This window comes from Berghia stephanieae, chromosome 2 (genome assembly GCF_034508935.2).
Source record: "Berghia stephanieae isolate SIO BIC M18660-M18661 chromosome 2, UCSD_Bste_1.3, whole genome shotgun sequence".
NCBI lineage: Eukaryota > Metazoa > Mollusca > Gastropoda > Nudibranchia > Aeolidiidae > Berghia > Berghia stephanieae.
Genome location: NC_088361.1, coordinates 129,764,613 through 129,778,227, shown reverse-complemented (window position 1 = coordinate 129,778,227; position 13,615 = coordinate 129,764,613). Strand labels below are relative to the sequence as shown.

The window sequence follows — 13,615 nt, the reverse complement described above, 5'->3', positions numbered from 1 at the left end:
ACCACAATGAATAAATAGGATGTTTGAGATTGGCCAGAAATAGCTAGCCATTTCCGGAATGATATCAGATCGCGTTGGCACGAGGCAACAATCAATGTTGACAGTTGCCAAAAAGGCAAACAGCTCTTATTTAGTGGTGTTCTAATTTCTGATTAATAATTACTGCCCTGCACTAAAAGAACGCCGTTATAATTTTGGTCAGATTTATTTTACGTGCTACATTGATGGCTCAAGATTACTTTCAACCAGTCAAAAAAGTTTAAATCTCTTTTAGATAAATCTTAATTCATCGATATTTAAAGAATAAATTGACCAATTTAAAAAAAACCCCATAATTTTCCTTTTCCTCCTCCTCCTCCTCCTCCTCCTCCTCCTCCTCCTCCTCCTCCTCCTCCTCCTCATCCTCCTCCTCCTCCCCCTCCTCCTCCACCTTCTTCTTCTTCTTCTTCTTCTTCTTCTTCTTCTTCTTCTTCTTCTTCTTCTTCTTCTTCTTCTTCGTCTCGTTCTTCAACTACAACAACAACAACAACAACAACTACTACTACTACTACTACTACTACTACTACTACTACTACTACTACTACTACTACTACTACTACTACTACTACTACTACTACTACTACTACTTCTTCATCTTCTTCTTCTTCTTCTCCTTCTTCTTCTTCTTCCTATCGTTTATAAAAGTTAAGCGTCTCATGAAGTGTTGAGCCAACTAGACGAATCTAAACATAACATTGAGGTAGATGAGGCCTTACAGCCCGTCTCTTGTCAGATTCTCATCACCTCAAAATTGTATTCCTTTTCGTCTTCTTGCACTCCTATGCTATTTCCATTCTGGTTACTATGAGGCTAATAGAGTGAAGTTTATTCCAGTTTCGTTAGCCAACAGCAATTGCTTGCTACCATTTAGATAGGATACTAGTCTATTGCAAAGTATTTTACACCATATCTAACATTCTCATATTTCCTATCACGAGTGAATGGACAGTGGTAAATTATCAATGTCACTGGGATCAAAATCGGTCCCTTGGCTTGGAGGGCGAGTGCTCTAAGAACTGAGCTAACGGGCCCCCATATCTGGGTTTAATGCATTTATTATACGTTGTCACCTACAGAGCACTTGCTGCCATTGAATAGAGTTTTATCATATTATGACTTTATCAAATGAGTTGATTTCTGCAGCTTTGTACGTCTCTCATACAGTTGACTTTCTTTAGTATAGATTTGGGAGCGCATTAAGTCCATCTGTGAAGCAACGTTTCCGGTTCAAATCTGACGAATATCTATCAGGCCCCTCTCTACACCAGACAAAATTTTGCAAGCTAAAAACAGCAACATTTGAAAAAAAAATGCAAAAATTTGCGGTTAATTCTCCTAAAAACCCATAATTAGTTCATGAAAGAGAAAGGTAGTTGTTTGTTTTTAAGGGTTTCACAGCGCTTGCAATAAATGTAAGGTCATATCTGCGCCAGTAAAAAAGAAGAAAATGGGATCTAGTAAAAAGAAACTTCTCTTGATTAATTATCTTTCACGTTCTTTTGTTCTACACGAGCTATCAAATTAAAATTAAAAAAAGATTCGTCTGTTATTTTGGGTGTGCGGTTTGTTTGTTTTTTGGGGTTTTTTTTTTTTGCCTTTTAAAAAAAAAATTATTATGTTTTTTTTCCCCTTTAAAAATTATTATTATTTTATTTTTTCTTAGCAAAATCTCGAAAATTTGCAAAAATTTGCAAAACAAATTGCAGATTTAGCAAAAATAATTGCAGATTTTGCGGCCGGAATGCAAATCAGTGATATTTTGCGGCCGCGTTGCGTCCAACAGCGATGCAAAAAACTGCCATGCTATATATATATATATATATATATATATATATATATATATATATATATATATATATATATATATATACAACTTCTACTATACACAGTCTGATGATGGTCATACATGCCTTAAACATCGATATTGACTACAATATCGTGGTAAATATCTTAATAATGAGTTATGAGCGCATTGGCTTTGAAGGAATACTTCTAAATTTTAGGTTTGATCTTTAAATTATTTTTTATCTGTCGATAGATTGGTACTATAAAAAGAAATATGAAAACCTTACGAATACTGTAACAAACGGCAAATAAAAACACCGAAAAGTAAATCCGCCCCATCGATCTATATTGTTACCATGGGGTGAATGTCCGTGATGGTTGACCTTATACTACGAGAACTTGGTTTTTAATTTGCTTTGTATTGAAGACCCCAGTGAGCGACGACTACTTATTTGTAGCTACTGACCAATGGAATGGTTGGTAAAATACAAAACGATGGTATATGTAACAGGAATTTATCCCCAGTGGAAATCTCTATAAAAGAAGCGCTAGCCACTGCGTGGAATCAGCGCTATTTCAGTTGAAACTCCCAAGGGACCAATAACCCTTCCTGCTCGCTACCTGCATGAGGTCATTGGAGTTCAACTGGTATCAGGCAGTGCCGTGTCCAATGGGGGCAATTATGGATATTTATGGTCTTATAATATGTCGGTATAGCGGGAAAACAATAACAGACTCTTTCACTTCATTATTTTGATTTGAAAAATCAGTTGTCTTTCTAAACATCAGTGAAAATTTGACATTCTTGTGGTTAATAGTTTTCTTTGAATATCACAAATTGTTGATCTAATTTTAAGTGCTTGTAAATTATGGTGCACTTAAATAAAAAATTTGTTATTCAAAACTCAGCGGCAGTATCTCAAGACTTTTAATAAATATCAAAAGTACATATATGCATCTATGTTCCTGTGCAATATTATCATATTGGCAGTTGATTTTCTTGATTTATTCATGGTTTAGTAAGTTCTGTATATTGTTTTTACCAATTCCGTTCCTCTCAAACAGTTGTGTTGATCATAACAGTAAACTGGTATGATTTATGTCGTTATGTGGTAAAATAACTCATAAAGATAATATTTTATTGACCAGTAAAGACAAAAAAACAATATTGTGTATGATTTCAATATCTCAATTTACTATCAATCTGCCTATAAAGTATGACTTCTTTACAAGAAAAAAATCAATTACCCAACAAGGTTACTGGACATACTACAAATATTGCAGTAACAATCATCAATTACAACTAACACTAACCACTGGTACTGTTAAATTAAATGATTTGCTCAAACAGACGGTGATAGTATGTGGACAAAGAGGATTCAAAATTATGAGGGCATATAGTTTATTCCAAGTAGTAACCTCTTTCTCCTTATTGACCAACTACATTCAAAACGAACACACTGTCGATACAGGTTATATAGAATCATCTCCTTTCCTTCAAGAATATACATTTAGTCATTGTCTTATAAAGTCATCTGATATACCATTGAACTCCAGTCAGTCAAATTTAGAGATAAAACAACTGAATAACAATCAGAGTCAAATCAGTACAACACCACAGGCATACCACAGCAAGATCATTTATTTAATTTTTGGGAAATCACTGCCATATATATCTGGACGCCGCAGTCTATAAAAAGTTAACACATTCACTTATGCACAAAAGGAGAACTTGACCTTACATTATATTACTTATTCAACATGCAAGAATACCCTAAACATTGACACCTATATGACACTATAAAGTCGGCATTTCCTGAGACAACCACACAAAAGCAGTACCGTATACATCTTCAAACTATAATGCCTAACAGTCATAAAAAAAATTTGACTTGAAACGTAAGGGATTTAAGTATAGAAAAAAGTTATAAAGCCATTAAAAAGTTGGCTTTCAAATGTGCCCAAAACTCATAATATTTAAATCAGTTAAATGCTTAAAAAATAATATTAGTATTATTTTCGTCTAATGGTTTATATTTTATTCCTAAACTGATATTTGGACATAATTCATGGCATGGAATACTATGGGAGAGAAAATAAGGATCTCACCAAGTCATGCCAAATATGAAATTTACACTAAAAAATTCATATCTTTTAAGGTTTTACTGCCCGGACAACAAAACTTGGCATGTGTCAAGATCATCATTTTTACTTTAAAATGATGCTTGTTTAATCATTTTCTGCCGCTGGGAATTAAATTATTAATATGCAAATTACAACAAATTAATTTCATTGATAGCTCAAAAACCACTAAATTGACACCTCTCTTATGAGCAGTCTTAAGAGGAAACATTATTATCAACCATGGCATATGATGAAAGAAACCTTTGCTTTGATTGTGGTGAGGGAACAATTTTCATATTCATGTTAGCAACTGAGCAATACCATGAAATATTGCAACAATTAATTACCATCAGCGGCATCACAGATTCCCCCTGACCGCTACCTGTTACACCCATGGGCTGACCCCACTAATGGGGTCAGGTTGACCTAGCACTGAAATACCGCTCAGAGGGGAAAATGCCACGCAGTGTAGCCTCCATATCGATTTTGTTAAAAAAAAAAAAAAAAAAAGAATAGACCGTTTTACGCTAAAAGCCAAACTCTGTTAACCGAGGTGCCGATAATAGCAGGTCTGATATCCGAATGTAATTATAGCCTTGATTTAAAATTGTTGCCATGGACACTATTTTGTTTTGGTTTGAGAGTATTTCAATTACAATAATGAGCCCACAACAATTTGAGTTTTCCAACCTGCAAATAAGTCAGTCGGCAGTGTGACCGCTCGCTGTTTCCTCTCTCTCTCTCTCTCTCTCTCTCTCTCTCTCTCTCTCTCTCTATCTATCTATCTCTCTCTCTATCTATCTCTCTTTCTCTCTCTCTATCTTTCCATCTCTCTCTCTCTCTCTCTCTCTCTCTCTCTCTCTCTCTCTCTCTCTCTCTCTAAGCCAGGCGGAGGGTGTCGTGTTAATTGGATCCTGGGTTTGGCACTGACCCGTGACTTTTTATTCTCTGTTTTTATTTGCCACATCTCCATACCCTATTGTTCTCATCAAATAGGTCTACGTCGCTGTTATTCACACTCTTCCAAGTCCTTCTTATTTTACGTCTACTTTCTCTACCAAATTAACTAGTTCTATGCACGTTTGCAAGCAGTCTTGTGCTATGGGAACCACCTGAGCGAACCAGAAGCAGAGGCAGGCAGAATAAAACCTACATTGACTGTCTGCAGATGACACAGGAATGGACAACACCCGCGGGCTGCGTACGCTAATGGAGGACAGGACCAAATGGCGAAGACTTGTGGACATGACTTGTGGCTCATGTTGGGCGCGCCAAGGGGCGGCCTAAGTAAGTTCGCACGTTTCGACTGTTCTGACTGCGGTGAAGAAATTAAGCAACCGACTGAAAATCTTTCTTCAGAAAGAGAGTACCAACCACTTGTCACCACAAAAGGAGAGGTAGAAAAACAATATTCAAACAGCTAAAACCACACAAAGCGTGCGGATCGGATAGCTTCTTGATGTATCAATACTCATAACATATGCTTTACAGCTGCCCTCCATTTTTTGTGTCATCTTCAGCAAAACTTTGAGCTGAGGGAAAATGCCAACTTTTTAAGAATTTTAATATTCTTTGCAAATGTTTATTAAATTTCTTTACATTGATATTTCTTTTATATGCCGAATTGTGTTGTGATACAGACTTATTATGTCCATACAAGGATTAATAAAGTATATCTTATCTTTGTCATTTTCACATCCCATCTTTAAAATAGTAAATCAAAGAAGAATGAAAACCACTGTTTCAGTGAGACACGATTAAGTAGAACTATTTTCAGTCACTTTTGCGGATTTCAAGTCTAGAGACTATTATATCTTGTGACTTGTAGACACCAGGTTCGAGTCCCTATGTGAGTGACACAAAGTTGAGTCCTTGGAAAAGGCTTTTACCTATAATTTTCTGAACATGCTGTGGTGATGAATGGAGATCTGGCCTGCAAAACAAACAAAAAACACCCTCCTCGTAAAAAAAAGTACAATGAAACTCCCTTTCTGGAATATTATTCTTCAAGCTGATTATTATCGGTGGTTTATGATCCCCAGTAAAACACTTTGAGTAGATCTAGTGAAAACTGCTCTTTACATAAAAACACATATTGTAAGGGTGGCGGGGAGGGGGGGGGGTGAGTTGGCCAAGTGGATAATGTATAGGGGCGAGCAGCGGTGTGCTCTTGGCCTCGTACCAATAAGGTATCAAGATCCATTCCCTGCCGCGCTGTGTGGCCTTGAACAAATCATCCCACTAATAAATCTCATTTCGAGGCGCTCCACTACGGCTTACCCCTAGTTTATTTCAGTCTCCCTTGGAAAAGACTGTATAGATAAATTCTCTCTTGGGGACGAATATAGGGTATTTATATATTCACAATCTGTGATCCCAATCTCAAGCCCCAAAGTCAGCAGCTCGTATCTTCTTTGATCAAGAAATATAGTTCCTATTTAAGTGAAATAGGTTGGAGCAAGCACTTGTGTAAGTTTTAAAAGATCTGAAAAGTGTGTATGAAAAACAGTGTCAGATAAAGCAAAAAGAAAAATTCAAGAAGAAAAAAAAACTCCCAAAGAATCAGTATATATATATATATATATATATATATATATATATATATTGTGTGTGGGGTGTGTGTGTGTGTGTGTGTGTGTGCGTGCGTGCGTGTGTGTATGTGTGTGTTCTTTTGTGATAAAATCAATGATGTTCGATATTTTAAAAAAAAACGTTGGGCATGTTCAATGGTATGTGAGATTGCTCCATCCTTTTGTAGTAATGGATTCTTTAATGGGTTTAAAACCCCAACGTCTGGCAGAAGTTTGCCATATTCTTTTTAAAATGGATGAAAGAATGAGCATTATCCTTTAACTGTCTGTGTTTCAATGAAATTAATTTTCGACTTCTCTTGCAAAAAAACACCATCAGACACAATAATCTCCCTAGAGAACATATTTTCTTTATGATAAAGACTTGACAAAGATTTGAATGAATGCCCCTTTTATTGTTATCATAAACAACGTCATTTTCTACGCAAAAAAAAGACATTCTACCGATATTTTATTTTTGGGTCGTTTTCTTCTTTAAATTTCACCACCTGTTTTGTTTTTTTTCTCCATCAATTATTAATTCAGAAAAGTGAGTTTATTATGAACTTCTGCATGCGCAGATATTACATATTGTTCTATTACTCTTTCAAATTAAAAACACTAAAATCTATGGAGAACTTTTGTTGCTATCAAGCAACAAAAGTGTCTCATTTTTTTGTGACCGCCTATTGTTTTTAATCGGAATAAAGCTCCGGACAACATATTTTTATAATGTATGAACATCCCGTCTTATGAAAACGACCTTTGCGCCGCGTTCATATTATTTATTACATTATTAATTTTCTCAGAAAAAATATCTTTAACACCTTTAATAAAAGCTGGAAACACCAATTGATAGTCTTATATTCTAATGGGGGCGTCCTAAACAGGAAATGAAGGTAATAACGCTTTTCATTGCAGCAGTCATTGCTTTGGCTATGCCAACAACCAGACATCGGCGGTGATAATCTCATGTCCAATAAATAATGAATCCAGAATCCTAGAGCTTCAGCCCATTCGTTCGCGTACCAAGGGTCCTCTAAGTTAGTCGAAGGAATTAGCAGATCTTTGTGACACTAATTATAATACAGTGAAAGGTATGGCTGCCACATGTTAAAACTAAGATCTTGCCAATGCGGACAACAGAATAAGATCACTAAGTCTAATGCTTTATCTAAAACGTTAACCCCCTCGCCAATTTGTTTTTTTATTCGCTTTTTTCTTATGATGCTCAATAACGATAAGTAAAATGCTCACCAGTTCTGCACACCAAAGCAATCGTAACAACTTACAAAATGATGTTAAACCCTAAATATTTAAACAATATTATATATAATTTAGTGAGAACTAATCACCTCCATGGATATCTAAATGCAAGCACTAAGAGCTGGGTGATGTCAGAGTCATTCATTCTATACTTAACGCCAAAAAGTAAACAGTGTGATATCATGGTGAGATTCCGATAATAAGATTTTGCTTGTCGTTATATTTTTGTGTTAAACATTTAATCGGGTCTCAGCAAGTCACAAGGCAAAATTAACTCATAATTAGGAACGTTTATCGGATCATACTAGTTCAATGTCTCTCAAAACCAACTGGTCCAATCAATGTCGTAACACTGTGGGGTTGTATTGTCCCTAGATGACATAGCAGCTTTCCCCCCAATTTTTAACCAGAAAACTTTTACTTTTTAACGTAAAAGAATGTGTTAACCTCCAACGTGTCAAAAATCTTGAGCCCGTGACTTAGAAGAAGGGGTAATTTTGCTGCCAATACCATTGCGGAAGTATTTTAGAAAATGATTGACTTTATTGTTAGATGTGAGAGACAAACTTTGAACGAACCATCTCCGCTTTTTGTAAGTGAGAAAGAGAAAGAAACCGAAGAGAGAGAGAGAGAGAGAGAGAGAGAGAGAGAGAGAGAGAGAGAGGGGGGGGGGGGAAGAGAGAGAGAGAGAGAGAGAGAGAGAGAGAGAGAGAGAGAGAGCATTTTCACGATTTCATTAAGGTCGGTCCGTGCCCTTCATAGTGCTTCAATTACTCCCCTTTCAGGTTATACGTACATTTTCCTCTCATTTTAGCCTACAGACGTGATTTTGTACTTTAACACCAATCGCCACTGCGTCGGACAGGAATTTATTCACACTTTAGTCGAGTGTGAAGAATGTGATTTAGCCAAGACTACCAGAATGCAAATGTTACATTATTGCCACCCATCTGGTGATTGATCATCAAAAAATGCTTGACTTTGTAACCAGATGTTACATATGCATCCTGACCACATTGACCAGAAATAAATTATCATAGTAATTCTTGATACCGTGTCAAACAAGGGACGTAAAATTAAAAATCATTTCAAATAATAACTCGTCCTCGAACTTCTATAATTCAAATGCGAGTAGATTTGAATTATGACTTAACATTGATATTTTCAACATGGTCCAAGACCTTTTTTCTATTTACCCATTATAGATATCATTATTAATATCATTTTTGTTTCTAAATATGTGTAGATTGATCTACTCTTTATTCATAAATAATAAATGATAATTGTTGAGCCCATTCCATGTACCAAACATCTCAAAGCGCTTTTCAGACAATGAATCACGTTAGGAATACAGGAATAAGGGAGTCAAAAGTAAACGTGGAAACAAAATACCTATTGCTTAAATAATAGTACAGTCCACTCCGGATAATCGCAACACCTTGGGATCAGCGAAAATGTTGCGATTATCCGAAGTTGCAATTAACTAAAATTGAGTTTCCAGTCCGCTATCGCAACTTTTTACACATATGGTAGACTCAAACTCAAACCAGTTATTGTAAACATTGTTCTTAGTCCACCACAAACTGAGCAATAAGATTGAAAGAAAAACATATGGCAGCCCTGAATATATTTTTTTCAAGCAAAAGCAGTTTTGATCAAGTCGACATCTTATTCAGATTTGATTAAATTTCACTCTTTTGTTCTCAACAGTTTTAAGAGTCAAAGAGATTAGCCGTGATGAGAGACTTTAAGCTCTCATCAAACTCATTGGTCAAAAACCACAGTTGTCAATCCCAAAACACATGATATCTCTTTACAAGTCATTGTCTACCTGTTGTAAAAACTATTCCCAGGCCCTTTGCCTCCTATTTAATGGCCACAGATGACATCACGAATCCATACTGCAAAGCCCCACCCTCTTTTGTCTATGATAGAGTGGTGACACACTAATATAGCATTAAATCCCGCTCACTCTTGATTTTTCAACCTGTCACGATTTCTTTCACGATGAAATTTAATCATGAAATTTTGTTTGATTGATTTCTTGAATTTACCACTTGTTGAGGCCGAAAATTTGTTGCGATTAACCAGTGACTTTTATATAGAATTAATTCTGTTTCTTGGGAAATGTTGCGATTAACCGAAAGTTGCGATTAACCGAGTTGCGATTGTCCGGAGTGAACTGTATCTACTGACCGGCATGGTGTAAAATCAATTGTGAAAAAGTCGTTTTTAAAAGCAAATTTATACTTAGAAATATTCTCAATTTCTGTAAGAGAATTCCAGAGTGTAGAAATAAATGAAAACTGCTATTGGGTATAATGTAAGTTACTGGTCAGAAGGGCGCACTCTATAATATATGATATTACCAAGTTATTTTATGTTATGTGAGCCTATGCAGGGACAGCGTAGATCAGCGGTACGGTCTTTGCTTCTTACCTGAAAGGTACGGGGTTCGATCACCCGCCGCTGTGCTGTATGGCTTGGAGAGAGCCACCTCGACCTAGCTCAATTTGCGGCGTTGCACTGCGGCTGACCTCTGGGTTATTCCAGAGACAAATTTCCCCATATGGGATGAATAAAGGGAATTTTATTATATTTATTTTATTTATTATACATCTCGACATAATACCGTTTTGAGACGGTGGGTCATATTATACGTCTTCTTTCTTCTCTAGTCTGGAAGATGCGGCTATGTGGTCTAATGGTATGACACCCGCTTTCGGATCGGAAGGTCCTGGGTTCGAGCATAGTTGAGTTCTTGGAAAAGGCTCATTACTCACATTCTCTCACCGTACTCAGGTGTAAAATGAGTACCTGGTCGTTAAGAGCGTTGTCTCTGTCCGGAAAAATTGTAATATCGCCTAACATGCGTCGTGTCTCGTCCTACGTGTTAAGTGTTGCTGTTGGCCAGGGATACCTAGTAAAGAGCTTTGAGCACGGTTCGTGGATATTGCATTATATCAAAGCTCAATTTTATTTCCTTACTTCACCAAAGTTAGCAAAATGAACATGACCTTAACACAACATTTGGAAAAAATCACTTTTTGTAATGTGATAAATTGAAACGAAATTGCCAAAAGTAACTCAACAATCTTTGACGGCCCAGTTTGACAGACCATCTGAGTACATGAAAGCGAATTTTTAAAAAAATTCAAACAAACATAGACACGGGTATCTATTCTAAATTTTCTGAGACGTGAAGTGAATGTTTGGTGATAGCAGATACACAAGAGTTATGACATGCGCATCGTTCTTTACCGCAGAACGATAAATGTAAACGTTTATTTAAATATGCTAGCTAGAATTTTATGCTGCATCCCATCTTCGTAAATATCAGCCATGGATAAAATTTCCAGTAAGACAGTGTTCCTCCAAGTTGGATATTGGTCGTTCGTGAATTTTTAAATGACACGTTTCTAGGCAATGGATTGGGAGTAATGAACTCAAATATCTGATCTCTTGGGTCACCGGGTATTTCTTCCTATGACTTTTATATGGGGCTACATCAGAGACATTGTTTAGTCAGCTCCCATACCAGATTATGATACGCTTACCATGAAACAGAAGAGCCATTATTGAATCAATCAAGCCACCAAACAAAAAGCTACAAAACACATGAAATGAGCTCAAAAATATCTTGACAACGCCACTACCACATTATCTCATTCATCTGTAATGTTTCATTTATCCTGTTTTGTTCATAAAGGGGAAACCCGAAACGTTCATTTGATCTGTTTTTGTAATTAAATTTAAGCTTACATTCAATTTCATATTGTTATTTATATTCAAAAAATAGGTTGAATTTGTTTGTAGGTTGCCATGGAAACCATCTTGAGTCTCATTTTAGTAAAAGATAAGGATAAACAACATGTACAGCATTTATGTATTCATAGCTCCATGATTAAAGCATTTTTGATCTATCTCTTTTTCTGATAACGATGTTATTAAACAGGGAATCGCTTTTTGGACACCCTATACTAAAACAACCTTACAGCATTGCTTTGCACTGTGGTGATTTGGCATTTCAAAATCGATATTTAAATGATTCAAAGAGAGATGTTGGTCACGTGACATTCATTAATTCGACCCGACATTGATTCCATCCCTACGTTAGCCTTTTTGACTTGGTTGTGAATGGGAACCTGCCTCTAGTGAGTTGGCGGGGGAATGGGGGGAGAGGCATTGATGTGTCAGCACTCCAGTAACGTCCAGTAATTAGGGAAGGATTTAGTACAGTGTTCTCGTTAGCATCCGTTAGGTCGGCCAATTTATATAGATACGAAAGTCCTTAATTTGTCATAAATTTTTCTATTTTCAGGATATTGCTGGTTTTCCAAAAACTCTCTAAGCCGATTTTCTACTATTTGAGGGTTGTCGAGATAAATTAAAACATAAACTTTACTTTAAGTATCAAAAGGTAGAAGAATTTCCCTATTTTTGTTTGAATTTGAAGTTTAAATAAGATTTAATTATAGGCTGAATGATGATCTTTATTATTATTATTTTTGCCATCCACGTTTAAGAGTAATTTTCACTAAACTGTATTAACCATACTATAAACATTAAAAAGGTTACACATTGTTGTGTGTGTTGGTTCGTTATATTTCCGGATGGCAGTGTTCTGACTTTCTTATCCAAGCGCACAGCGTCTATAATCTGATTGTTACCATTTAGTGAGAACTACTCAAAAAATGGCTGGCTAAAAACAATAACAAATTATAGCAGAGTGACGTCAATACCGATCCTTCTATAAATGTTAAAGGTGACACATAAGTTTTGTGTATTGACTGGTGAATGTTGTGAGTATTTTGGCTTAGCTCATAGAATCAATAATCTCAAACTGGAGCGTTATTCATCCGAGGCAAAGTGAATTTCGAGGTCCGTATTAAATTTTCAATTCAAGACCGGTCACAACTTTTCTCAATCTTTTCTTTTTAAAAATAGGGTTGGGGTTCAATATTGTTCCGCACAATCTATGTTAAAGTTTGCAAATGAGTACAAAAATACTGGCAAATCTAAATATTATAAAACTTATTTTTACAGCGCGATAAATGAACATTTTCAAACCTTTGTAAAAAACATTAAGGCTAATTTAATCATCCATGAACTCAAATGATTATTTATAAAATCTGCTGGAGCATAATGCTGGTACCTGTAATTATAGGTCATTTAACACTGGGAATCGTTAAATGGCCGCCCTATTGCCAAATTCATTTGACCGCACCTTCGGACTTTAATACCGGGCTGATTTTGATTATTGATGGCTCAAAAGATTCGTCTCGATCTTTGTTAACTTCCACAATAGAGTAGTATAATTTAAATGCTTGCCTGTTCGTATAAGCCTTTCTCACCCCCCCCCCCCCAATATTGCGGACTCTTTTTAAAAATATAAAAGTACACTTTCTCTAAAGAATATAAAACGAAATGAATCTCACACAGACGTCAGTTGAAAAAATCATTGTAATAATCATTGTCTTCTCTAATTTTTCCCAAATATTTAATAGAAGTAGAAAAAAATACCACCCTGAAAATATTAAATGGCATTATGGAAGATAAAAAAAAGTGTTTGAATTTTGAAACTTTATAATTTCTATAAACAAACAATTTCTGAAAAGATACTTACCAATTTCACTATTTCCCATTGTTACTATATTTAAGTCCATAAAGTGCAACAATATCAATAAATTTAACGCTCATTGTACAAACAGTAAATCATTCTCATGATCTAGTCTTAATCATGTGAAGATTATACTGAGATGTCCTGAATGTAATAGCATTCTATTTATAAAGATTTATAAGCTCTCTCTCCCCCTCTTTCTCCCTCTCTC

At 35.8% G+C, this 13,615-nt stretch overlaps 1 protein-coding gene across 1 annotated transcript in view; it reads right to left on the bottom strand.

Annotated features, from left to right (window-relative positions):
- LOC144966624 (neuropeptide Y receptor type 2-like) overlaps positions 1-13,615 on the bottom strand; it is a 38,043-nt gene that overhangs the window by 24,414 nt on the left and 14 nt on the right. Inside the window, exon 1 of the mRNA XM_078903373.1 lies at positions 13,411-13,615. This exon is cut by the window's right edge and continues 14 nt beyond it. The gene's annotated coding sequence lies outside the window, so the exon portion shown is untranslated. The remainder of the gene's footprint in view (positions 1-13,410) is intronic.